The 25,896-nt window shown below is 40.5% G+C and overlaps 1 long non-coding RNA gene across 23 annotated transcripts in view; it reads left to right on the forward strand.

The window, feature by feature from the left end:
• The window catches only part of LOC105483454 (uncharacterized), a 379,659-nt gene that overhangs the window by 258,994 nt on the left and 94,769 nt on the right, over positions 1 to 25,896 (forward strand). The window contains exons 3-4 of one of the 23 annotated variants that reach the window (XR_011620149.1): positions 1 to 22,324; positions 24,167 to 24,374. The exon at positions 1 to 22,324 is cut by the window's left edge and continues 16,739 nt beyond it. The exons of 21 other annotated variants lie outside the window; for them this stretch is intronic. This is a non-coding gene — a long non-coding RNA (uncharacterized lncRNA). Of the gene's footprint in view, positions 24,375 to 25,896 lie in introns of all 23 variants that reach the window. One more of the 23 variants, XR_011620148.1, reaches the window with a different exon arrangement.

Consider the following 25,896-nt stretch of genomic DNA (forward strand, 5'->3'; position numbering starts at 1 on the left):
GGAACAGTTAAGGCTAGAGAGAGGGGAGATACCTGGGGTATCATGTGACAGTCCATTAAATTTTTCCTAGGTAAAAATTCAAGCAACTTGAACTTGATTCTCTACCAAGACTTCACACTCCCAGGTCACCATGGATAGATTTTCCACGTTGTTCCCAAGTTGGCTGCAAAGACACCAGATCATGTGTAGAAAAGACACACTTCGGGGGCACAGGAAGTGTATCACTGGGAACAGAATCCAGAGAAACAGAATGAAGAAGTTGGATCAGCACTGCAAAGCCAGATGCTAAATTCATTAATAGATGCCTTTTGGAGAGTTTTTAGAAGCTCAGGATCATAAGATTGAAGCAAGAATTTGAACAAGAAATAGAAAGCAAAACAGATCACATTATTCATCCTCACAAGATCATACTTCCACCTGCAGCAGTAATGGTGCTTTAAATTGGGTTGCATCACATAAGATCTAAACATAAACCCATGGATGACTTGCCTCCTACCTTTTCTACGCCAGCCCACCCAGCGTACTCTCACTGCTTCCTTGCAAATCGTGCTACCTGCCTACTTGTCAGACTCAATGCTTTCTCGTTCCTTATGATCCTGGGTAATCTTCGATCTCCCTGCCACATTTGACAATGCTAGTCACTTCCTTTTCTCAATACTGTACCTCTCTTGCTTTCTGTGATATCAGAATATAATGTGTCTTAGTTCTATGTTGCTGTGCAACAAATTACCCTAAAACTTAGCATCCTAAAACAACACATATTTCTTATCTCTCAGTTTCTGTGGGTCAGGAAGCCAGGCACAGCTTACCTGGATCCAGTTTCAGGGTCTTGCCCAGGCTACAGGGAAGGTGCCAGCTAGAGCCATAGTCCTCTCAACTGGGGCTGGATCCATTTCCTGACCCAGTCATTGATTGCTGGAAGGATTCAGTTCCTCATAGGTTGTTGGACTGAAACCTTCAGTAGTCACTGGCTGATCACTGGAGGATGCCCTCAATTCCTTGCTATGTGGGCCTCTCCATAGAGAGCTTCATCAGACCAAGTAAGTGACAGCAACAGAGAGAATGCCACAAGGTGGAAGCCACAGTCTTTTTTTAACATAAGTGTGGAAGCGACATCTCATTATGTTTGCTGTATTCTGCTCACTAGAAGGAAGTCAGTAGATCCAGTCCACCCTCAAGAACAGTGGATTATATGAGTGTGACTAGCAGGAGGTGGGGACTGTTGGCCCACCACAGAAAACACATGTAATATCTACTGAGTACCATACCTCGTATTTCTCAATGTGAGTAAGTGATGGCCATATTTGACATTATATTCTCCTGCTCAGGTAGGAACCTCCCCAACTTCCCTTGGGTTCAACCCCAGATGATGGAGCAATTATTGTGCCACCAGACATAAGAAAACTTAAGTATGCCTCCTCTATCCCACTCCATACATACTTTTTTTTCTTCCCCGCAAGGCAGCCAGAATAGTCTTTCTAAAACCCAAATTTGATTATGCCACCTTCTGCTCAAAACCTTGCAATGGGTTCTCAATGTCCTTTGCTTTGAAGACCCTGCGTACGGAACCTACATTTACCCCTCCAATCTCTTCACCTGTCTCTCCTGTCAAGTTTCACCATACTTACTTTCTATCAGTTCTTTAAACATGTCATTTTCACTCACCTGTCGGACCTCTGCTGAATATACCCCTTAACTTTCAGCCTCTGCACTCCAAGAAAAGGGGAGTCCTTTCTCTTACCTAGAACCTCCATGAGGGCAGAGATCATGCCTGTTAGTTTATCACTCTGTCCTTAGTAGCTAGGATGGTGCACAGTGGTACTCGACCATGGGTAAAAGAACGTACCTTACAGAAGATGTTGGCAGAAGGTCCATAGATAAAGGGACTATGGGACTTGATGAGTTCAGGATTTGCTTCCAGACATCTGCTTCCTGGACTCTGCTTTCTCCTGGGATGCTGTCCTACGAGCAGAAAGCGGTAACATCATACGTTTAAGGCACTGTGATTTTAGGGTGGCCAAATGCATGAAGAATTTACATCAAGTGCTTTCTTTCATATTGGAGGTTCCTGACATGTGTTTTCAAATGAATGAATAACTTAAGAGACCAAAGTAAAAAGAACACCTGTCAGTCTTAAAAATAACATCAGCTAGCATTTGTTAAATACTTTTGGCACATCAAGTGTGGTGCTAGGTGTTTTACATGTAGTAATCTCGTTTAATGTTTACAACAACACTGTGGTTAGGTATCATTATTCCTATGTCTCAAATGAGGAAACTGACACACATGAGGGCACAGTGATTTGTCCACAGACATACAGATTATAAGTAAACTGAATTTGGACAAAATGATAATGACTACAATGGTTTACTAAGCCTTTATTATGTGCCAGGGCTTTTACCAGTATTGATTTGAGTTCTCTTACTTAATCCTTCTAGAAACCTATTAAAATTGGGAACAGAGCTATTCTTGAATTACAGATGAAGAAACTAAGGTTCAGAGAGTTTAAGAATATTGCCTCTGACAGCACAGCTTGCAAGAGGAAGTGCTGAGACTGATTTTTTTTCCAGAACATACTTTATTATAGCGATATTTTAAAGAAGAATTTAATTTTCAAGTATGAAATATTTTAAGGAGTATGTTAAAACTATAAGCTGACAACAGTGACCAAAGTTAGCCCTCTCTCTTTCTCCCTAAGAAGAAAAGGCTGTATAAATATTTAGGAGGCTTGAAATCATCACTTTAAGAAAAAAATGAAATATCTTAGTGAATTTTTGGTCTGTTCGATAGTGAAATCAAGATTAATTTACATCCTTCTCAGCACCACATCTCACTTATTCCAAAATTGACCACATAGTTGGAAGTAAAGCACTCCTCAGCAAATGTAAAAGAACAGAAATCATAACAAACTGTCTCTCAGACCACAGTGCAATCAAACTAGAACTCAGGACTAAGAAACTCAATCAAAACCCCTCAACTACATGGAAACTGAACAACCTGCTCCTGAATGACTACTGGGTACATAACGAAATGAAGGCAGAAATAAAGATGTTCTTTGAAACCAAGGAGAATGAAGACACAATGTATCAGAATCTCTGGGACACATTTAAAGCAGTGTGTAGAGGGAAATTTATAGCACTAAATGCCCACAAGAGAAAGCAGGAAAGATCTAAAACTGACACCCTAACATCACAATTAAAAGAACTAGAGAAGCAAGAGCAAACACATTCAAAAGCTAGCAGAAGGCAAGAAATAACTAAGATCAGAGCAGAACTGAAGGAGATAGAGACACCAAAAAACCCTCCAAAAAATCAATGAATTCAGGAGCTGGTTTTTTGAAAAGATCAACAAAGTTGATAGACCGCTAGCAAGACTAATAAAGAAGAAAAGAGAGAAGAATCAAATAGACTCAATAAAAAATGATAAAGGGGATATCACCACCGACCCCACAGAAATACAAACTACCATCAGAGAATACTATAAACACCTCTACACAAATAAACTAGAAAACCTAGAAGAAATGGATAATTGAGAGTGGACACTTACACTCTCCCAAGACTAAACCAGGAAGAAGCTGAATCCCTGAATAGACCAATAGCAGGCTCTGAAATTGAGGCAATAATTAATAGCCTACCAACCAAAAAAAGTCCAGGGCCAGACAGATTCATAGCTGAATTCTACCAGAGGTACAAGGAGGAGTTGATACCATTCCTTCTGAAACTATTCCAATCAACAGAAAAAGAGGGAATCCTCCCTAACTCATTTCACAAGGCCAACATCATCCTGATACTAAAGCCTGACAGAGATACAACCAAAAAAGAGAATTTTAGACCAATATCCTTGATGAACATCGATGCAAAAATCCTCAACAAAATACTGGCGAACCGAATCCAGCAGCACATCAAAAAGCTTATCTACCATGATCAAGTGGGCTTCATCCCTGGGATGCAAGTCTGGTTCAACATACACAAATCAATAAACATAATCCAGCATATAAACAGAACCAAAGACAAAAACCACATGATTATCTCAATAGATGCAGAAAAGGCCTTTGACAAAATTCAACAGCCCTTCATGCTAAAAAACTCTCAATAAATTCGGTATTGATGGAACGTATCTCAAAATAATTAAGAGCTATGTATGACAAACCCACAGTCAATATCATACTGAATGGGCAAAAACTGGAAGCATTCCCTTTGAAAACTGGCACGAGACAGGGATGCCCTCTCTCACCACTCCTATTCAACACAGTGTTGGAAGTTCTGGCTAGGGCAATCAGGCAAGAGAAAGAAATCTAGTGTATTCAGTTAGGAAAAGAAGAAGTCAAATTGTCCCTGTTTGCAGATGACATGATTGTATATTTAGAAAAACTCATTGTCTCAGCCCAAAATCTCCTTAAGCTGATAAGCAACTTCAGCAAAGTCTCAGGATACAAAATCAATGTGCAAAAATCACAAGCATTCTTATACACCAGTAACAGACAGAGAGCCAAACCATGCATGAACTCCCATTCACAATAGCTTCAAAGAGAATAAAATACCTAGGAATCCATCTTATAAGGGATGTAAAGGACCTTTTCAAGGAGAACTACAAACCACTGCTCACTGAAATAAAAGAGGACACAAAAAAATGGAAGAACATACCATGCTCTTGGATAGGAAGAATCAATATTGTGAAAATGGCCATACTCCCCAAGGTAATTTATAGATTCACTGCCATCCCCATTAAGCTACCAATGACTTTCTTCACAGAATTGGAAAAAACTGCTTTAAAGTTCATATGGAACCAAAAAGACCCTGCATTGCCAAGACAATCCTAAGTCAAAAGAACAAAGCTGGAGGCATCAAGCTACCTGACTTCAAACTATACTACAAGACTATAGTAACCAAAACAGAATGGTACTGGTACTAAAACAGAGATATAGACCAATGGAACAGAGCAGAGCCCTCAGAAATAACACCACACATCTACAACCATCTAATCTTTGACAAACCTGACAAAAACAAGAAATGGGGAAAGGATTCCCTATTTAATAAATGGTGCTGGGAAAACTGGCTAGCCATAAGTAGAAAGCTGAAACTGGATCCTTTCCTTACTCCTTATACGAAAATTAATTCAAGATGGATTAGAGACTTAAATGTTAGACCTAAAACCATAAAAACCCTAGAAGAAAACCTAGGGAATACCATTCAGGACATAGGCATGGGCAAGGACTTCATGTCTAAAACACCAAAAGCAACAGCAACAAAAGCCAGACTTGACAAATGGGATCTAATTAAACTAAAGAGCTTCTGCACAGCAAAAGAAACTACCATCAGAGTGAACAGGCAACCTACAGATGGGAGAAAATTTTTGCAATCTACTCATCTGGCAAAAGGCTAATATCCAGAACCTATAAAGAATTCAATCAAATTTACAAGAAAAAAACAAAAAACCCCATCAAAAAGTGGGCAAAGGATATGAATAGACACTTCTCAAAAGAAGACATTTATACAGCCAACAGACACATGAAAAAATGCTCATCATCACTCGCCATCAGAGAAATGCAAATCAAAACCACAATGAGATACCATCTCACACCAGTTAGAATGGCAATCATTAAAAAATCAGGAAACAATACTGGAGAGGATATGAAGAAATAGGAACACTTTTACTCTGTTGGTGGGACTGTAAACTAGTTCAACCATTGTGGAAAACAGTGGGGTGATTCCTCAAGGATCTAGAACTAGAAATACCATTTGACCCAGCCATCCCATTACTGGGGATGTACCCAAAGGATTATAAGTCATGCTGCTATAAAGACACATGCACATGTATGTTTACTGCGATACTATTCACAATAGCAAAGACTTGGAATCAACCCAAGTGTCCATCAGTGACAGATTGGATTAAGAAAATGTGGCACATATACACTATGGAATACTATGCAGCCATAAAAAAGGATGAGTTCGTGTCCTTTGTAGGGACATGGATGCAGCTGGAAACCATCATTCTCAGCAAACTATAGCAAGAACAGAAAACCAAATACCACATGTTCTCACTCATAGGTGGGAATTGAACAATGAGATCACTTAGACACAGGAAGGGGAGCATCACACACCAGGTCCTATTGTGGGGAGAGGGTAGCGGGGAGGGGTAGTATTAGGAGATATACCTAATGTAAATGAGTTAATGGGTGCAGCACACCAACATGGCACATGCATATATATGTAACAAACCTGCATGTTGTACACATGTACCCTAGAACTTAAAGTATAATAAAAAAAAAAAAAAAAAGAAAATAACTCTCTGGTATAAAAGGAGAAAAAAAAATTTAAAGCCAGCCACTAATATACTACTCACTTGCATTTTATTCAAGAAAAGAAAATACGTCAATATATAAGAATACAGAAATGTTTTTATTTCCTGTTGTCTTGAAAACAATTACTAAAATGCAATTCAAGATATTGTTGGGCTTCTCACTTGTATCATGAAGGTGACAGCACAGACAGTAACAATTCATAATATCATGGCTTTCCAGGGTGGGCACACACCCACCATGTTCCTTACGCTATTGCCACTGTCCCAAATGAATAGTGGCATATCTCCCTCCCTTACTCAGAGCTGGGATTTGAACCCAGGCCTGTCTGGTGCCCAAGACTATGCTATTATCATTAATGAACCACCTCTCACACAGTCCTTTGTCTCACCTACCCAGGCCACTGTACTGACCACAAAGCATAGAGAAAATTTGTTCCTCAATTGCCATGATATTGGATTCTTGCTCAAAGAAAGGCCGCAGACTCTCTGGACTCTGAAAATAACCATAGCAGGCTCCTCTGAGTCCTCTCTGGGTAACTGAGCAGGAAGGTTTTCCAAGTCTTCATCGGGTCCAGTGGTTTTAAAAGCAGGCCAATATTCAGAATCAGCTGGAGGTTCTCACAAGCTACGTATTCCCAGGAGCTGACACAGACCCGTGGACTCAGAAGCACTAGGGCCAGGGCTTAGGAATATGTTTTAACAAGCTCCTCAAGGACTCTGATGGTCAGCCAGATAGGAGCCAACAATTCCTCCCCAAACCCCTCGTCCCAATCACAACTCCGCCCCACGAGACCCCCAAGCCTGCCACATCTCCCTTTATATGCCCCAAAGAGGATGCTTCAGTGCCCACTGGTGATTGAGAAGAGGCAGGTTTGGCCCCCAAAATAGCAAGAGTGATACATGTCTAATTCTACTGCTGATTTTTTTTTTTCATTATTTAACCAAAACATATATTCTTTTCTGGATACCACTATAAACTCCCCTTTTGAACATTAAATAAAAGATGACAATGATATCTGTAACTATTTATGGGATATTTACTATATGCTTTATATACACTATTGCTAATTGCAGCACCTCTCCGAGGTACATTTTATTCTCTCCACTTTGCAGTTAGGAAACCGAGGCTCAGAGCGGTTAGTTAACTTGCCTAAACATGTCCCTCCTGCAAATGGCAGAACCAAGATTTGAATCTAGATCCTGTTCAACTCCAGGGCCCACATTTCCTCGATTGTCCACTTGCTGTGTCATCTGGGGCAAGTTACTTAACCTTTCAATGCCTTAATTTCTCCATCTGTGCAAAGAAGGAAACAAAAGAACCTCACTCATAGGGTTGTCATTTAGATTAAATGAAATAATTCATGTCAATTAGCACAGTAATATTCAATATTATATTAGTTGTTTTTTATACCTGGGCTGTCCAAATATGTCTTGGAAAATACTTGAGCCCTCTAAATAAAAAGGTTGCAAATTATTTCAGCATGTGTGCAAATTGCGACTTACTCTCAGTGACTCTCAATGCTTATTAGCATATTAAAGACCCAGAGAAATTCCACAGTGAAGAATCCAGTTTACCCCAAGCTGGAAGATATAATTTTTTAAACAAATCTCTTAATTTTCACTTAACATTTTGGTCCTACCCAAGAAGGAAAGGGGCCTTTTACGCCCGATTTGGAATGGAATTACTTTGATAATCTCACCCTTCGCTCGTGCTTGGAAAAGGCCCTACTAGAAGAACATACCATTAAGTACTTGCTTTGATACTGACTATTAATCCCATGGCCCAGCTTGACATTGTCTCTTAGCAACGTCCTGTCCTTTTCCCCTTTTCATTCTTGTGCCTCTAACAACACTTCCTCTCCTCTGATTTCTCTTCGGCCTCCGGCTTTCAAGGCCCCTTAAGCCTCCTGTACACAGAAAGAAGCAAGAGCTGAAGGCCCCGTGCACATATTTATGTTAATAGCGCTGAGGGGAGGAACAGGCTGTTCTGGGGACTGCTTTCCAACTGTCACATAAATCAGTCAGAAAAAAAAGGTTACTACTTTCACAAAGACACTGCCAGCGTGGAACAGCAGGTCTTGGCAATGCATTGCTCCCCGATTCCCCGCCCCCTAAGCTGAGCTTCCGTCACGTCTCCCTCATTCTTGATTCTCCAGGCAGGAGGGGATGAAGGATTTTGTAGACGCAGAGGATTTCCCAGTCAGAGGGGACCTCTGAGATCATTTAGTGCTAAATCAAATGGAAACTTCTAGTAAATATCTCTGCCTGGGTCCTTTCCCCAGAGATTCTGGAGCAGTTGTTTGGAAGTAGGGCACAGGAATTTTTTTTTTTTTTTTTAAGCTTTCCAGTTGATTCTAATGTATAGTCAGGACTGGGAAGTACTGAATGGACTCATATTCTCGTGGAGAGACTAAGGACCAGAGAATGTGAAACTTCCTTTAGATCACACAGACCATTAGTGATAGGGTGGAGCCTTCATTGCCAGTGGTGTTTTCTTGCAAAATGTTATGCTGTCAGTAAGTCCTGGGGTAGAGAGGCAGAAAGACCTAGACAGTAGTGTTATTAGAGTTTTGCATCCCAATCACTTGGGAAGCTCTTTTAAATCTGCCTTCACTTTCCTTGTTTCCCTGGACCTACTGAGTCAGAATCTCTCTCTTTTTAAATAGAGACAAGATCTCACTGTGTTGCCCAGGCTGGAGTGCAGTGGCATGCACATAGTTCACTGCAGCCTCCAACTCCTGAGCTCAAGTAATCTTCCTGTCCCCACTTCCTGAGTAGCTGGGATTACAGGTGTGTGCCACCATGCCCTGCTATTAAAAAAAAAAAAATTGTAGAGATAGGGTCTTGCTATGTTGCCCAGGCTGATCTCAAACTCCTAGCCTCAAGTGATCCTCCCACTTCAGTCTCTCAAAGTACTGGGATTATAGGCAAGAGCCATTACCCTCAACCTGAATCAGAATCTCTTGAAGGAACCCTAGCAAGCAGATTTTGCAGAAGTCCTTCGTGTTAATTTTGACATATACTTCAGTCTAAGAACACTAGCCTGATAGAAAGAACCACAGATTTGAATTAGAAAAACCAGGCTCCAAATTTGAAATCCATCAAATGCTAACTGTGGTTTTTTGAACAAGTAATATAACTTCTCTAACCTTCAGTTTCTTCATCTGCAAAATGAGACTACACAGCTAACCCTCTTCATCCTTCAGTTTTATAATTAAAATGTCATTTTTCCTAAAAAGGTTTGACTGAGCTTTCAGACCAGTCCAGCCACCCATCCTCCCAGGACACATTTTCAGAGAACACTTCATACACTCCTGCTTTGTGACAATGATCACAATTCATTGATCAAGTAGTTTGAGGCTTAATACACGTTCTTTAATGAATAAATATCTAATTACGATTAAAGAGATGTGCAATGGATTACTTGCTTTCTGTCTCCACTACCAAAGCTCAGTAAGATAGGAAGTTGGGCTGTCCTGTTCACTGCAGTATCCACAGCACCTGGTGTGAAGCTGGCACTCCATAAACATTGGTTAAACAAATGGCTGAACAAATGACCAATATATGTAAAGCATCTGGCATACAGTAAGTATGTAACACATGTTGCCTGTTATAATTATTTTCAGGCCAGGTGCTGTGACTGATGCCTGTAATCCCAGCCACTCTGGAGGCTAAGGTGGGAGGATCACTTAAGGCCAGAAGTTCAATACCAGCCTTGCCAACAGAGTAAGGCTCCATCTCTAGAAAATAAAAAATAATAAAAATAAAATTAGCCAGGCTTTGGTGGTCCATGCCTGTAGCCCCAACTACTCGAGAGGCTGAGGTGAGAGGATTGCTTAAGCCCAGGAGTTTGAGGATGCAGTGAACTATGATCATGTCAGTGCACTCTAGCCTGGGTAACAGAGTGAGACCCTGTCTCTAATTTATTAATTCATCTTCAGAGAGGCCAGGTGTTTTAACCAAAGACGCACAACAGAGCTGAGATTTGAACTTAGTCTACGGGACTTTTTTGTAATTCATTGTATTTTTCTGCCTTAAAGTTTTCATATTAGGGGGACAGGATCTAGGAAGAAATGGCAGGCTGTCTCTGTCAGCTAGAATGAGCTGGAGACCTGTCTGTCTCTTATACGCCCTCAGTCTCCACGGATGTAATCCACGCACACGCACGCGTGCACACACACACATTTGCAGACTAAGATGGCTCTGTTGGCCTTTTTCTACTCTTGAGAAAATTTTGGTTAATAAACTCCTTGAAAGCAGTCACCATGGTTTTGCATGATCTATCCTCTGCAAGACAGATCCACGGGAGTCCTGTGATTTACTGATGATAAACTTGTGAGCAGTAACACAGTCTGGATCCCAGCACTAGTCAAACATGATGGGGCCAAAGAACTGTGATAATCTCTGGATTTCCTCATTGGCCATCATGCTGTCTGTGATTCTCAGGAAATGGGTGACTGGAGGGGCACAGAGGGAGGTGGAATTCACATTATTGGTTGCTTAACACACATTGGGGAAAGGAGTTCAGAATAAGACTACGGGTGAATGTTTTTGGGAATGACTGGATGAGTGCTTGTGTGTCTACACTAGCACGAAAATCAAGAAATATGAAAGTTTTCATTTTAATAGCTTTCATTTAGTTAGCGGTTATTAGGCCCCAGATGCTGTTTCTAGTACTTTACAGACATTATCTCATTTAGTTCTTTGGACTCCAAGGGATTGAAATCATCATCATCAGTATCATCAGGGGAGAAAAGTGAAGCTAAGAGTAATACGCCAAATGTTACAAACATCTGTATGAGGCAAGACCAGCATTGGAACCAGGTTTAATCAATGATTTCAGAGCCTTCCTTAGCACAGTCAACCAATATTTAATGGGCACCTTGTATGTACCATGTTTTGTTTTGTTTTGTTCTTATTACAAGGACTATATTACAGACAAAGACACATGTTCTTGTGGGACTTAGATTCTCTCAGGAGGAGACAGGCCAAATCTAAGTTCTGTGATCTGTTAGAAAGTGATAGTGCTAGGCCAGGTATGGTGGCTCATGCCTGTAATCCCAGCACTTTGGGAGGCCAAGCCGGGCGGATCACCTGAGGTTGGGAGTTCGAGACCAGCCTGACCAACATGGAGAAACCCCGTCTCTACTAAAAATACAAAATTAGCTGGGCGTGGTGGCGCATGCTTGTAATCCCAGCTACTTGGGAGGCTGAGGCAGGGGAATCGCTTGACCCCAAGAGGTGGAGGTTGCAGTGAGCCGAGATGGCACCATTGCACTCTAGCCTGGGCAACAAGAGCAAAACTTGGTCTCAAAAAAAAAGATAGTGCTATGGGGAAAAAAACCGGCAGTGCAAAAAGGATGGGGAGTGGGTGGGAGGCTGTGCACATGGCATCTGTGATGCAAGTTTCCAATTTAAACAAAGTGGTCTGAACAGGCCTTGATGATCAAGTCACATTTGCAGAAAGAAGGGAAGACTTGTAAGAGGTCTTTATGCTATGTTGTGCCACGTTTGGGCTGCCTCCTTAAAATGATTGGATGGATGAGTGAGTGAATAAAACTACTATTGATTAAGCACGTACTATGTCTCGGGCTGTGCTAAACACTTTATCCATAATTTCTAATTGAACCCTATAAGAATAATGTAATCTTCATTTTTTCAGATAAGGAAATCGAGACTCAGCAAGAATAAAAAAGATTATCCAAGTTGGGCACAGTGGTTCATGCCTGTAATCCAGGCACTTTAGAAGGTTAAGGCAGGGGTATAATTTGAAGCCAGGAGTTTGAGACAAGCCTGGGTAACATAGCAAGACCCCCATCTCTACAAAAAATTAAAATATTAGCCAAGCATGATGGCACGCACCTATAGTCCCAGCTACCCTGGAGGCCGAGGCAGGGCAATTGCTTGAGCCCAGCAGTTTGAGGTTATGGCGGGCTATGACTCTGCCACTGCACCCAAGCCTGGGTGACAGAGGGAGACTGTGTGTCTATAAAAATAATTTTTTAAAAAACTCAGATTGTTCAAGATCAGCTAGTAAGTGATGGGACCGGGATTTAAACTCCATTCCTCCAGCTCCACAGCCCCTGCTGTTTTGACTACCACAATGCTTCCATTCTTTCTTGGACTGACAAAGAGCATGGGGAGGCTGAGGGCTGCTGAGTGGAGATGCACAGCCCCCAAGCCAACCTCAAAGGCATAGATTATATTCCTTTCACCTTTGCACAAAGCCAGCCAGCCCTGACTTGAAGAAGTCGCCCTGCACCGCTCCGTGAAACAAGGATGCTGAGTCTGGGTGCTCACACCTGTAGGCGGCCTGGTTGACCTGCTCAGTTCTCCCTGTGTTGCATTCTCTCTTACACATCCTCAATTTTCTTTTACATGATTTTGACATTTCTTTCTTTAGTGGTGATAGCAGACAGATGTGGAGACGCAGTTCCTAAGAGCTATACCATTTGCAAATGTCAGAAAAATGCAAGGTTTCTGGAAGTTCATTGCCCTCAGCTCATTAAGAGCATTGCTCTTTCACCAAGGAATGGTGGAACCCCGGGTGGTAGAGGCTAAGCATCTTCCTAGTACGCTTTTGAAGGAACTGTTCATAAACTTGTTGGAGTCTCATTCTTGACTTGGCAAATGTGGCTCTCATCAATGGTCTTCCCCGAGTCTGACCTCATTCCCTCATGCTGCAATTCCTCCTTCTTGTGGACATTAGGAGCACGTCATCTAAGGGGACTTGCTGAAGGTAATTCTACCCAGCCTATACTTGTATTCTGTCTCCCTCCAGCTTCATGAGTGGTAAACTCATGAAAATATAAATATAATACAATATAAATATTGTAAGTAAATGACATCCACTTAGAAGTCTGCAAGGAAAATAAGTGGGTTGCTTGAGTGAATTTGGTCATTCAATATAAAATTCTACCAAGACATTTAGGCATGAATGTGAAATGACATGAGTGCTTTGAAATTAGGAGCACCACAGAAATATACTTTGGAAATAATGAAGCAGCAGCAGCTGGGAGAAGGATGGTAGAATCCTCTCTGGGTAGCCTGGAGTTTCACAGCCTCAGTCCACCCTATGACCCCAAGGCAACCCCAAAGGCATAGATTCTGTTCCTTGCACCCACTGTACATACATATATTAAATACTTATATAGTATGAGGACAGCTTGTATTTATTAAAATATTTTCATGTTTTGAAGGCACTGTTCATGGCCATTAATTTATTTAATCTCAGTCAAGCATCAAAACAACCTAGTTAATGGGATGTGGTGATTTAAATCCCTATTTTTCAAACGAGGAATCAGAGACCACAGCAGCTCAGTAACTTGTCCAAGGTCAAAGCCAGTGAATGATGAGAGTATGATTCATGTCCAAGTGTCCAGAGTCAAGCTCTCATGTGTTTTCCCTGACAAGGAAAGGGTGCTTGATACCAGATTCATTTATAGGTATAGGATGATCACACCCTACCCTACATCTGTCTCTCTCTCGTGCCTATGTCTCTATTGTCCTCTTTCCTCTCTCTCACCTTCTTTTTCTCTGTCTCACCTTGGATTTAAGTTTACTCCAAGATGAATGTGCAGAAAAGCCTCATTATATGATTATTTCACCTACAAGGTGATCCTGTGACAGGGACCCCAAGAGTGACCTTGTATTGAGACCTTAATAAATTGCTCTGGAGTCCAGAGCTGGCTGCATGCTCCGGTGCCCTACAGCAGATCAAATCCTCACTTGGGGCAGCATGTATGATAGCATCCATGATGGTGTAGACTCACACAGTAGGAGAGATGATCCAGGTTGCTTAGAGTCAAGGCCAAACCCCCAGACCTTTGGGGCCTTTCCTGGTTCCTCCTTTACACTCATCACACTTTGATATATTTGCTTATCCAATGTCAGTCTCCCCATTAGATGGAGCTACATAGGGAAAGAACTATGTGTGCCTTGTTAACTGCTGTCCCCTTGGTCATGTCAGTCACTGGGTAAGCCCTCCAAAGAGAGGGGTAATAACTGTATGAATGAATACGTGAAGTGTTGATGGAGTAACAATAATTTCACATGTCACTCTTCTCAGAAACACTCATATTTTCCAAGATTCTCAGTGAAGATGCATCTTAACCTCTTTAGGATTTTCACAGGGAAGGAATTCCACATGAACAGCCTGTTCTGGAATGAGTGGTTATGAGATGGGATGAGAGTATTTTCTCAGTGTTTCTCAAATGGCACCGTGCAGCCCCTTGGGTATTAACTCAGCCCCATCACCAAAACCAACAGTGGTTGGACCTCAAGGAACAGGAACTTTGGGGAAGCTGAGAAGAAAGGCAGCTGGGGCCTGACTTCATACTCTCAGGATTCCCTCCCTGTGAGCCTCTGGTTATTCTATCCTGAACGCAAGGCAGATATGGAGAAGTTCTGAGTCAGGGCCTAGAAGGTGGGGTTCTTATGAGACAATAAAAATTGGAACCAACTTCTGGCCTTGCTGGGTCTGTTATTGGAATTAAGCCCATCTTTTTTCATTTTATTCAAACTGAAGACACTTTCTGGCAAGGTGTTAGATTGCCACCGAAAATATCAGCCAAGGGCTTATGAAGTCAAGTCCTGAGAAACTTGTGTCAATTTATGCTCTGGGTAAAAATTCCTATGAGATTCAGCATCCTGGCAGGTTCATTTGTTATATACTAATTTCCATGTCCTAAACTAAAAACCTGCAAGGAGCTATGTATAAAATCAACAACAAAGGCCAGCGTGGCCTGTTCTATCCCAAGTAAGGATAAACTGATAGATGAACTGTGGAGGGCACACCAGAGTGATCTTCTTTCCCAGCGTAAGAGCAGAAAAGGACTGAACATTTTCTAAGTTCCAATTCAAACCTTGATCAAAGATCCAATCAAAACGAACCTTACCAATAACAACCTGTATTGAATACTGAATATGTACCAGGCTTTGTGCTAAGCACCTTTCATTTATATTGACCAATTAGTCTTCTCAATGATTTCATCAAGTGGGTTTTATTATTTGCTCTGATAGAAAATGAAAGAAACAGAAGCTCCCAAACTTCATTCAACATGCCCGAGCTTGCAAACCAGCAAAGACCAGGATTAAAGGCTGGGCAGTTAGCCTCTGGAACCTCTGCCCTTAATGTTGGTTAGTAATGAATCCAACATTCAGGAATATAATCAAAGTGCTCATTGCAGGTCTTGTTGCAGTTTGAGACTCCTTATGGTGGCAGATACTTAAACCTCATAGTACAACATTTTTTCTTCTTCTATTTCCTGATACGAAGAGAAAGCCCTAGAATAATTAACTGGAAAATTCATTCTCCAAATGTTTTGCATTGTACCAACGCTAAATTGGATAGGTTAAGATGCCCTCCTGTCTGTCCCCTGGGATTCTGAAGAAATGTTTAAATTACTTTTGTATACTCGTAGCATTTGGGTGGAGAAAAATCTAGGGATTATCTAGGATTCTTAACAGCCGTGACAATCAGGATAAAGAACATGGCCATAAAGAGGTACCCTGATAGGGAATGGCAGGCTTCACCTACTCCCTACGCATTTGATCTTTGCAGCAAGCTTAAGTCAAACTTGCACTTCATTCACAAATATACAAAAAGATGGCCAACATCAGTATTATGGAAGGGAATTAAAATTAAATGATGTGTTTTCCATATCATTTTGGCAAAAACTTCTGAGTTTTGATAATATCGATCATAGCGAATGTGAGGAGAAGCAGGTACTTCCATAGATTGCCAATGAAAGGATGAATTGGAATGGCTATTTTGGAAGGTGATTTGAAACCATTAAAAATATATACCACCTGTAAGCCAGCAATTCTAGTTCTTGCCATCTACCACCAGGAAACACTTATATTCACAAAAGTGTTCACTGCAGCATAATTTATGGGGCCAAAAGCTGAAAATCATAGAAATGTAATATGTCCATACCATGGAGTATTACACAGCTCATGAAAAGGTAAATTTCTATGACTGACAACAAATAAAATGCATAAGACATACTGTTAATTTAGAAAACCCATACAGCACGGCATCATCCAATTATGCACACACACACACACACACACACACACACACACACACACACGCACCAGTGTATAGAAAAAAGAGTGCAGAGGTACACAAAAGACTCAAAGAGGAGACTACTTCTGGGGAAGTTCTAGGGATGGAGAGCAACAGTCAAGAGAACCACCCATCATTCAACAAATATTATTTAGCACCTTCTCTGCCAGGCACTGATGCTACCCTGTGATGAACAGACCAAAATCCTTGGAATCACGACACCAATATTCTAGCATTAGTATTACTGTTAAGCATGTGTATGGAACAAGAAGGAATTTATATATTACTTGTAATTAAAAATAAATAAAAGCTAATAATGAAATCACTCACAATTTGAGATAAAAAAAAAATGTCAGCTGATTATTTTGGATTTTGAGAGTACTTGCAAATAGTCCCAACCACAAATGTTGTATTGGTGGCTGTCATGAGGCTACTGTAATTCCTCAAATGGTCCCCTTTGGACAGTTGGCACAGACAGGAATGCATGCAGGAACAATCTCACACACCTCAAACACCTGCACACAATTTTGGTAGTTACTTCTGTTAACATTTTTGGGGAGCAACATTAGACACAAAGTAGGAGTAAAACCCAATCCAATTATACATATATTCACAAACAATATGTACAGGAATAATCTTAGCAGCACTATTAAGAGGCCCAAACTGAAAACTACCTAAATGTCCATCGGTGGTTGAAAAGATGAATTGTCTACTATATTTACACAAAAGAATGACATATAGCAATGAAAAGCAATGCATTAAAATGAAATATAACAATAGATGAATCTCATTGACAGTGGTGAATGAAGGAAGACTGACTCAAACATAACGCACTCTAATTCCATTTATTGAGAGTTCAAAAAAACGCAAAAATAACACATGATACTTGAAGGTGGAATAGTTGTTACCCTTAGGAAGAAGCAGTAGCTTGGGTGCATTATGAAGGCTTTGCCAGGACCAAGATTTTTCTGCTTCCTGATCTGGGTGCTGGTTGCCTGGATGTGTTTATGAGTTGTGTTGAGTTTTACAGTTGCTACTTGTAACTTTTTTGTAGGTATATTCTACTTGCATCACAAGATTACAAAAAAAAAAAAAAAAAAAAAAAAGCCCTGAAATCCACTTTGTGTTTTGGAAACTCATCTTTGTCAAGTCACATGCCTTTTCTGGACTTTAGTTTTACCATCCAAAAAATGGGAGAGAAATTTGTTAGCTGATCAGGAAGGGCTCTTCCAAATGTGTGGCTCTGTGTCTCACCTCTTCCATTCCAATAATTCATTCCTAAAGGAATTAAAAAACCTAGAGAATGAGGCTTGTAGAAGGCTTATCAGGTCACATGTGCCCATTTTCAAAGCATTTTGTTATAAAGACACAATCAATGAGCAACAGAAATTATGTCTTTCCAGGAAAATACACATAGTTAATTCTTCCCCAAAGTGCTTGTGGGATAAGTGGGAATACGCCAAATGCTGCTTCTATCACACATCCTATGGTCATGCCAATACAAACAGACTGTGAGGGGAGAGTCAGCAATTTAGGAGGCAGAGCTGTTCCTGGTAGGAAGGAGGCAGCCACTATGCTCATGACTGACGACCTGTTTGCAAAAGCACTTCCTCTCTGAGGGGAGCTGGTTTGTAATTTTCCTCTTACTGCTACTGGAAGTCCTTGAATGGCAATATCACAACTTGTACCCATTCACAACAGGAAAGTTTGACATCCGCAGATAATCTTGGCATGCAAGGAGGAAAAGTCCAGTACTGCCTGTCAGCTTCTATATAAGAACCAGGAAGATAATTTCTATAGTGTATACTATGATATAATCATTACGCTCGAGGTGGGCCTTCAGCCAGGGACTCTTTTCCTAGTTGTATCCAAGCCCCACTGATATTTGCAAGGCAGGGACCCCAAAGAAATCAACTCAAGGCCCTGAACAGACCCATTGTGTTAACTCAATTTAAGCCCACAGACATGGACTCTTGGGTGAGTGAAGCAGCCTCTGATGAGTAGGGGTGTTATTCTGACTGTTTAGAGAGCTGGTCCTTATGTGAAGGGTTGGTTCTCAGAGGAAAGCTCAAATTAGCAGTTGAAAATAACCAGGCACAAAATCTGATAGGGGTTCTCAGGTCATTTAGATCAGTTCTTCTCAAATGATCAGAGGCGAAGGACCAGTTTTGTTTCATTTAGTTTGGTTATTTATTTGTAACCATTCACAGGCCAATACGTTTTTTTTTTTAATTCAAGAAAATTGAATGATTACAAATGGAATAAAGAGACAAAATATAAACTGCATTTTTTTATTAGTTTCAACAGACATTATTCTGTCCAGCGGCTATAAAAATTCAGAAATTCTCCTTGATCTAGGTGCTGATTAAATAGATTTGTTTAGCTTGCAAAAATCTGTGGAGCAGTAAGCAATGTCTGCAGGTACCCATCGTGAAAGGGTGGTAGTCTGTGGATTTCAGGAGCAGTACTCATTGGAGATCTTCATACTCTCTCATGAGTACACTTGTTTGGGAATAACACAGTGTTCAAAGTAGGGGAGAGGGTCAGGGGACAGATACTGTAATGAGGATGGGACCCAAGATAAGACAATGGAAGAACAGGTAGAAAAGTATTAAAAGTAATGGCAAAAACCACGGTTACTTTTGCATCAACCTAATAAGAATCTCAGAAATCAAGACTTTAGTGAGGAAGCAATTTTTGGTGATAATGAAGGAACTTCCTGTTTTCAGAGGAGTGAGGTTGAGGGACATCAGTAAATAACCAGATTAATTACCTAGAATGAGGGACAGAGATCTCTGCTCATTGTGTTCGGCAAATCCATAGGCTAAACAACCAATAGGCAGTACATGAGATATTGAAGTTCTGGTTTAGGTCAGGCTGAGAACATCAGGCAGGTAACGCATTACTTCTTTCCACCCATTTCCTGCTCACAAATTGCAGATGGAAAACAGATTTTTACAAAATCAATTTTCTTGTTTTATCAAATACCAAATATAAAAGCTCATGTCCATATAATCACAGTTAATGATTCTGGAAAGCAAATTTAGAATTAGGGGCAATCACAACAAAACCTTAGGAGAGTAAGTTATGAAACAATTTATTTTAAGTTATAGGAATAATCTCCCACTGAAGGCAACTATTCTTTTATTTTTATTTTTTTAGTATTTTTGGAAAAGGGACAAATGTAAGTAGGTAAGACAAAAAACTGAAATTCTACAAGCATTTTAGTTTCCAGTCCAAGACAGCTGTTGGGTGATATCACCCATTGTGAAAACAGTCATGCGTGGAGGGAATTGGCAGATGAAAAGCAAGAACACTCGATATGGGGCGTGTAAACGTGCTTTCTCTGTCTCCTTTGATTTTCCTCATAGCTAGACACACCTAAAAGTGAAGTTACATATGTGGATGTTTATATGAAGAATAAAGGGCACAAGAAAGGATTCAAGAAATGAAAAACGGTGGAGGAAGATAAACATTTCAAGATTCAGATCATGTTGCTGCCCGAATTCAGTGTGTCTCTAAGGAAATAGCTAGAAGGGGTTTTCAACTCTCAGCTTCCTTCCAAGGAATAAAGAGTTTGCTGTGAGCAAAAAAAACATGCCAAGAAAATGCCAATTTGTGTCACACTAACATCTTTCTTAAGGCTGAACGTGGACTTCGGAAATGTGAACCTTTGGCTCCGGTGAACACAGTCAGCCTTGAGGGTTTGAAATTAGGTTCTTCAGAAGGACCGAAGGAAATCTGAGAGATCAACTTAGACACCCACTAATTAGAAAATGCGCCGACACCAGAGACTTGTTTGCAATGAGTGGTGGGGTCAACCTTTCCATGGCACCTGACGTGAACTCAGAAAAATGGAATCGCTGAAAACACGTTTGGAAATGATTTTTTCGGAGACAGAGAGAGACAGCAACTGCTGGAGTGAGGAGGAGAGAACAAAAAGCAAACCAAAGTGAGATGCTGTAATCGAGAAGACTTGGCGAGAACAAATGAAGAAAGTTCAAACTTCCTTGTTGCAGACAAAACAACCTTCAAAGGCTACCTTTTTTCCTATTTGATGGGGTAAAATTGCTTCCACCAATGCATTATACATATTTAAAACTCTCCTTTCTGCATTTATAATTTTCATGATGCAGCTTCCTCCAAACTTAAGCAATGAATGTAAGATGATGCTCCCTTGGGGGTTGTAAAGACAATCTAAGAACGAGTCATTTTAGAGTAACAAACTTCACAGCCGGGGATAATTTCCATTGCATAAGGCATCTACCCCTAAAGCTTTCATTGTTTCACTCTTAGGCAGTTATGTCATTATTTTACTTACCTCATTGGGGAAATCATTGTTTAACAACCAAATATAAATGGGGAAATAGTCTTCTACTTTATCTTCTCCAGGATAATAGCTTCCCTCCCCTACTTCCCTCCCCTACTTCCCTCCACAGAAGGATTAGTCCCAAATGGGTGATGAATTGCTCCAAACAGACCGACAGTCCCAGAGAGAGAAATGAGAAGAAAAATAACTAGCTGATTACCAATAGGGAACAAATTGGCCACTTGAGAATTCAGTGGCTAGAATGACAAATGAGAAAATGAAAATCCTCATCAAGGGACTAGACTTGCTGATTAGTCCAAGTGCAGATGACCACTTTCCATGCCTCTCCTGCCCTGCTGTGAAATGATTTACATCTGATTGAACATTATTTTGTATTTGGGACCGTGATTTCTAAAAGGGTGTTTGGAAAACTTTGAAGTACTTAAATATAACTAGGAGGCATTTGGGGACTGAGCAGTGAAATGGAAGATGCTCTGTGTTGGGCTCATGGAATGTTCATTTAGAGGAGAACCCATGTCTGCTTGGTTTGGTCTGGTTTTTCATTCCATCACCCCTTAAGGCAGCTTTCCAAGGTTTTCTGGGCTCTGAAAGAAAATAAAAATGAAAAGCGTATTCTTGGCCAAGGGATCCACATTCAAGGCGGACTCCAGGATTTCAACATGTGGATAGACTGGGTTTTCTGTTAATCATCAATTACTAAAAATAGAAATAATTTGGGACTCCTTTGAAGGGAGGCCATTACTAGACTTCATTTGAACCAGTCTATCAAGGGAAGTTGGGTATATAACGAACAATAGACATTCTTAGTGGTGCTAAGTCATATATGCATGAAGAAATAAAACAGGACTCTCAACCATTAGCCTCCAAGTGGACATAGTCATATGAGCTATAGGAATTATGAGGAAAAGGGGAGGTGGAGATTGTAAATCAGGTGATCAGGATAGGATTCAGAGAGAAATGGTGATCGGACTCAGGCCTTGAAGGAGGGATAGAGTTATAGTAATTTCTGGGTGGGAATCACTTGAATGAAGAATAGTACTGATTTTTTTTTTTTTTAATGATTTGGTACAGAGTAGAATGTGTGCCTTAAGCAAAGTGGTTTTCAGTACAGGAATCTGGAAAGATGAGACAAAACATAAAATTTTACATGTATGAATAGGTCTTCGACACCAGGCAAATAATTTGGTTTGATTCTAAAAGTACCAGAGGAACATTAAGGATTCTAAGGCAAGTTAGATCTGTTTTAGAGGTCTATTTTCCTCATCTGACAAAAAGAATCAGCAAAACAGCATTCTCTGTAACTTTTCCAACAGGCAAAATCGACATGTAAGACTGCCATTTTGCTTCTTCTTTGGTTTGTGGGACCAGCGCTATGGAAGATAAGAATGAACTAGCACAGTGCCTGACTCTAGGACTCAACACATATTGCTAAATGCATGAATGAAGCTGAACTATATAAAACCACAGTACTGTTTCCTAGGACAGAGGAAGATGATCTGATTACCTCAGACCTCTCAAGAGGTATCAATAGAGAATTTGATAGGGGCCCTGGTTGGAAGTTATGTGAACTTGGGCATGTAACTTCACCTTTTTGAGTATGTATTTCATCACCTGAAAAAGCAAAGGTGAGTTTCATGAATGATCTTTAATTACAGGAAGATGTTATATGTATTTTTGGGGAAAGAGATGCCATACATGGCTTGTGTTGGATTCACAGCAGTCCATGATCCAAGATACAGTTAAGAACCACTGGATATTTCTTTTAAACTATAAGAGTCTGTGACTCTGAGACTCCAGGGATGATTTTCCTCCCTGGAAGGACAACTGGAATATCAGACCCCACAGCCCTGCCAATTTTGTTACCTTGTAGGAGGCCTGTGGCTGATTGATTTGACTGAAATGAGGAGGAGAGGATGTTGTTCTTAAGTGTCAACCCAGCCTCAGATTCCTCAGCAATTTAAGAACTATTATTGATCTGATCAGCCATTCTGGAATGTAATTGACAAGGCAAAGCATTGAAAGGCAGCTGTTCCCATCAGAACACGACACTGGCAACATGCAACCTCTGACACAGTTCTTTCTGTAGAATGTTTCCTCTTTCTTCTTCCTTTCTTTAAGTGGGCATCTTAACAGTGGACTCTGTTATGAGGTTATTAGAAAGAATAACTACTTAATGATGGGGAAAGCATTTGGAAAGATGAGAGATAGACTTCTGCTCTTAAGGCTATTCTTCAAAACAATATGCAATGATATTTTTGTTGAATGGACACACTCAGCAGTCACTCTGATTTGGAGACTTGTCAACAATGATGTAATGCTGGCCAGTTAACACGAACAGTTAAAGAAAATGTTATAATCCTAGAAGCTATTGTCAGTATAAAACTCCAGCATAGAAAGCTAGTCCCAGTAATTTACAATGAGGCAGTACTCTTAATGATTTTTGGCTTCAAGTATTAACAAATAGAGATTTAAAGGATAAAGGACTTACATTGTAATAAGGAAAACTCATGAAAAGATTCAGCTGTAATCAAAACAAATTGTGTTTTTAGATTGATTTTCATAAATTCAACTTTTCCCCTTATTTATACCAAAAAGGAATGCATTGTGCTAAGCTGATTCCTACCGTTCAGAAAAAAGAATGGACATTATATTTTTAACATATTTTAATAAAATATCCATAAATTGCAAATATCAACTTACAAGAAAGAAAAAACTCATATACAGGCAAGAATAGAGCATCTATTCTTGCTAGGAAGAGAAAAAAATTTTCCTATGTCAAATTCATTTTCCCTTTTTAAATAGTACCTGTTATTTAATTGAAGCGTTGATTAATGCCATTAAAAAACCTGCCTAAAGGCCAGGCATGGTGGCTCACGCCTATAATCCCAGTACTTTGGGAGGCCAAGGCTGGTGGATCACGAGGTCAGGAGTTCAAGACCAGTCTGGCCAAGATGGTGAAACCCTGTCTTTACTAAAAATACAAAAATTAGTCAGGCATGATGGTGGGTGCCTGTGATCCCAGCTCCTCAGGAGGCTGAGGCAGAGAATTGCTTGAACCCTGGGGGGCGGAGGTTGCAGTGAGCCAAGATCGTACCACTGCACTACAGCCTGGGTGACAGAGTGAGACTCCATCTCAAAAAATAAATAAATAAACAAAAACAAAAACAAAACCCACCACCTAAAAGAGCAATTTTATGAATAATAGCAGTGAAATGCATTATGATTACCTTTGCTTTCTATTCTTTCTCCTCCCTCCCAGTTTCTTCTAAATAAATGATGCTCCTTACTCCCCCATCAGGCATCTAAAACCAAGAGGAGACAATTTCTTCCAAGAAAGTGCATTTAGAACTCCAATTTACTTCACTTGTAAAGTCCTATAGACAGTAGTATCAAATAATGAGTCAAGATCACTCTATTTAGCATCCAACTATTCTAGACTTGTTCATATCTTAATGTTGTTTTTTCAGCAGGAAAGCAGAAACTTCTACTCTATCTGCAATTTTCTTCCTTCTACTGGCAGTGATACTATTTAAAAAGTACTTGGCATCACCCAAATCTGTCTTCCAGTGAGCATCAGAATCCTTCTGATTGTGATTGCTCCCAATTTGCCTAGAATTGGAACAGACTAAAATATATGGTTTAACTCTGGAACCCAGGCCAACGGCACAACATATGGTAGGTTGCAAGTAACACAATGTTTAGCTCAATCTTCTATGGTATCTGGCAATAGGATGTTACCAGTGAAAACTCCTTAAGCTGAAAATTGGCCCAAGTTGCAGTCATTCTGCATTTCCAAGTTGCATCAGACTCTATGGTATACTCTATGGGGGTCCTATGATTTCCCAAACTGTCTAATCTCTTCCCATATCATTGCTCATGTTCTCAGGAGAGCTGGCTTAATTTGTGTTTATGACGATATTGATTTGTTATTCTAAAAACAATTATTGTTTTGGTTTTTGTTGTTGTTAACAAACCAATCTGATTCTGCTGCAGTAGAATCTACAATTGCACTGGGGTAGAATTCTTATCATAGCGAACAGCAAGGGGCAAATGAGTTATGAAGGATAAAAGCTGGGCTTATCTCTATTGGAACTCTCATTGCTTCTGAGGATGAGACACCCTGACTGTATAGATGGTTTACCCAAACATAAAACACACAAGGGCATTTATTAAATGTCTTTAGCCATTTAGGTTATAACACACTTACATGCCAAAAATCACTTTTTTTCTGGCATTTTCATGGCAAGATTAGTTGTGCATTCATTCTATAGTAGGTATTAATAAATCCTGCATTGTGGTTAGCTGTCAGAAACAGCGGGAATTTCGTGGCGGCTCGTCTTTGGCATCTGAAACACAGCACAGTATTTTCACTGGAATCTTCCAAATTATTTCTTTGTGTTTATGGAAATAAGTTCTCACTGCGGAGCCTTAAAGGGTTGGAGAGAGTGACTGGTTTTCAAATCTTTTTGGCTCCTGAAATGTAGGCTGAACTCTAAGGGATCCTGTGCTCTTCATTCATTCTTCATAGTCATACCTCCCTCACAGTGTGGGTCTTTCCACGTCACAGAAAAGGAAACTAAGATTCAGGAAATTTAACCAGTCATCCACAATGACACACCTAATGTATGGTCAACCTAGCTAATTCAATTGATTTGAACCTTTCTACCAGGGTCCTAGGCAGGCTGTACCTCTACATGTCTAACGTTTGGGCGTCTCCCAAAACAGTGATGCAGATTTGGTGACTATGAGAGAAGGAAACGTAAGACAGTGCATCTGTATCATTGCCATGTATGAGCGTGTGAGATGTAGGAGAAGAAATCGTAGTTTCTAGTTTCAGCTCTGTTACTACATTTCTCTGGCTTTGAGAAGTCGTTGTTCATGTCTTTCATTGACTCTTTAGTCAAATAAGAGTGGGTAATCCATGCGCGGTGGCTCATGCCTGTAATCCCAGCACTTTGGGAGGCTGAGGTGGGAGGATCACGAGGTCAGGAGATCGGCACCATCCTGGCTAACACAGTGAAACCTCGTCTCTACTAAAAATACAAAAAATTAGCCAGGCTTGGTGGGGGGGGGGCCTGTAGTCCCAACTACTCAGGAGGCGGAGGCAGGAGAATGGCGTGAACCGCAGAGGTGGAGTTTTCAGTAAGCTGAGATCGCGCCACTGCACTCCAGCCTGGGCGACAGAGCGAAACTCCGT

Source organism: Macaca nemestrina, chromosome 2 (assembly GCF_043159975.1).
Source record: "Macaca nemestrina isolate mMacNem1 chromosome 2, mMacNem.hap1, whole genome shotgun sequence".
NCBI classification, from domain to species: domain Eukaryota; kingdom Metazoa; phylum Chordata; class Mammalia; order Primates; family Cercopithecidae; genus Macaca; species Macaca nemestrina.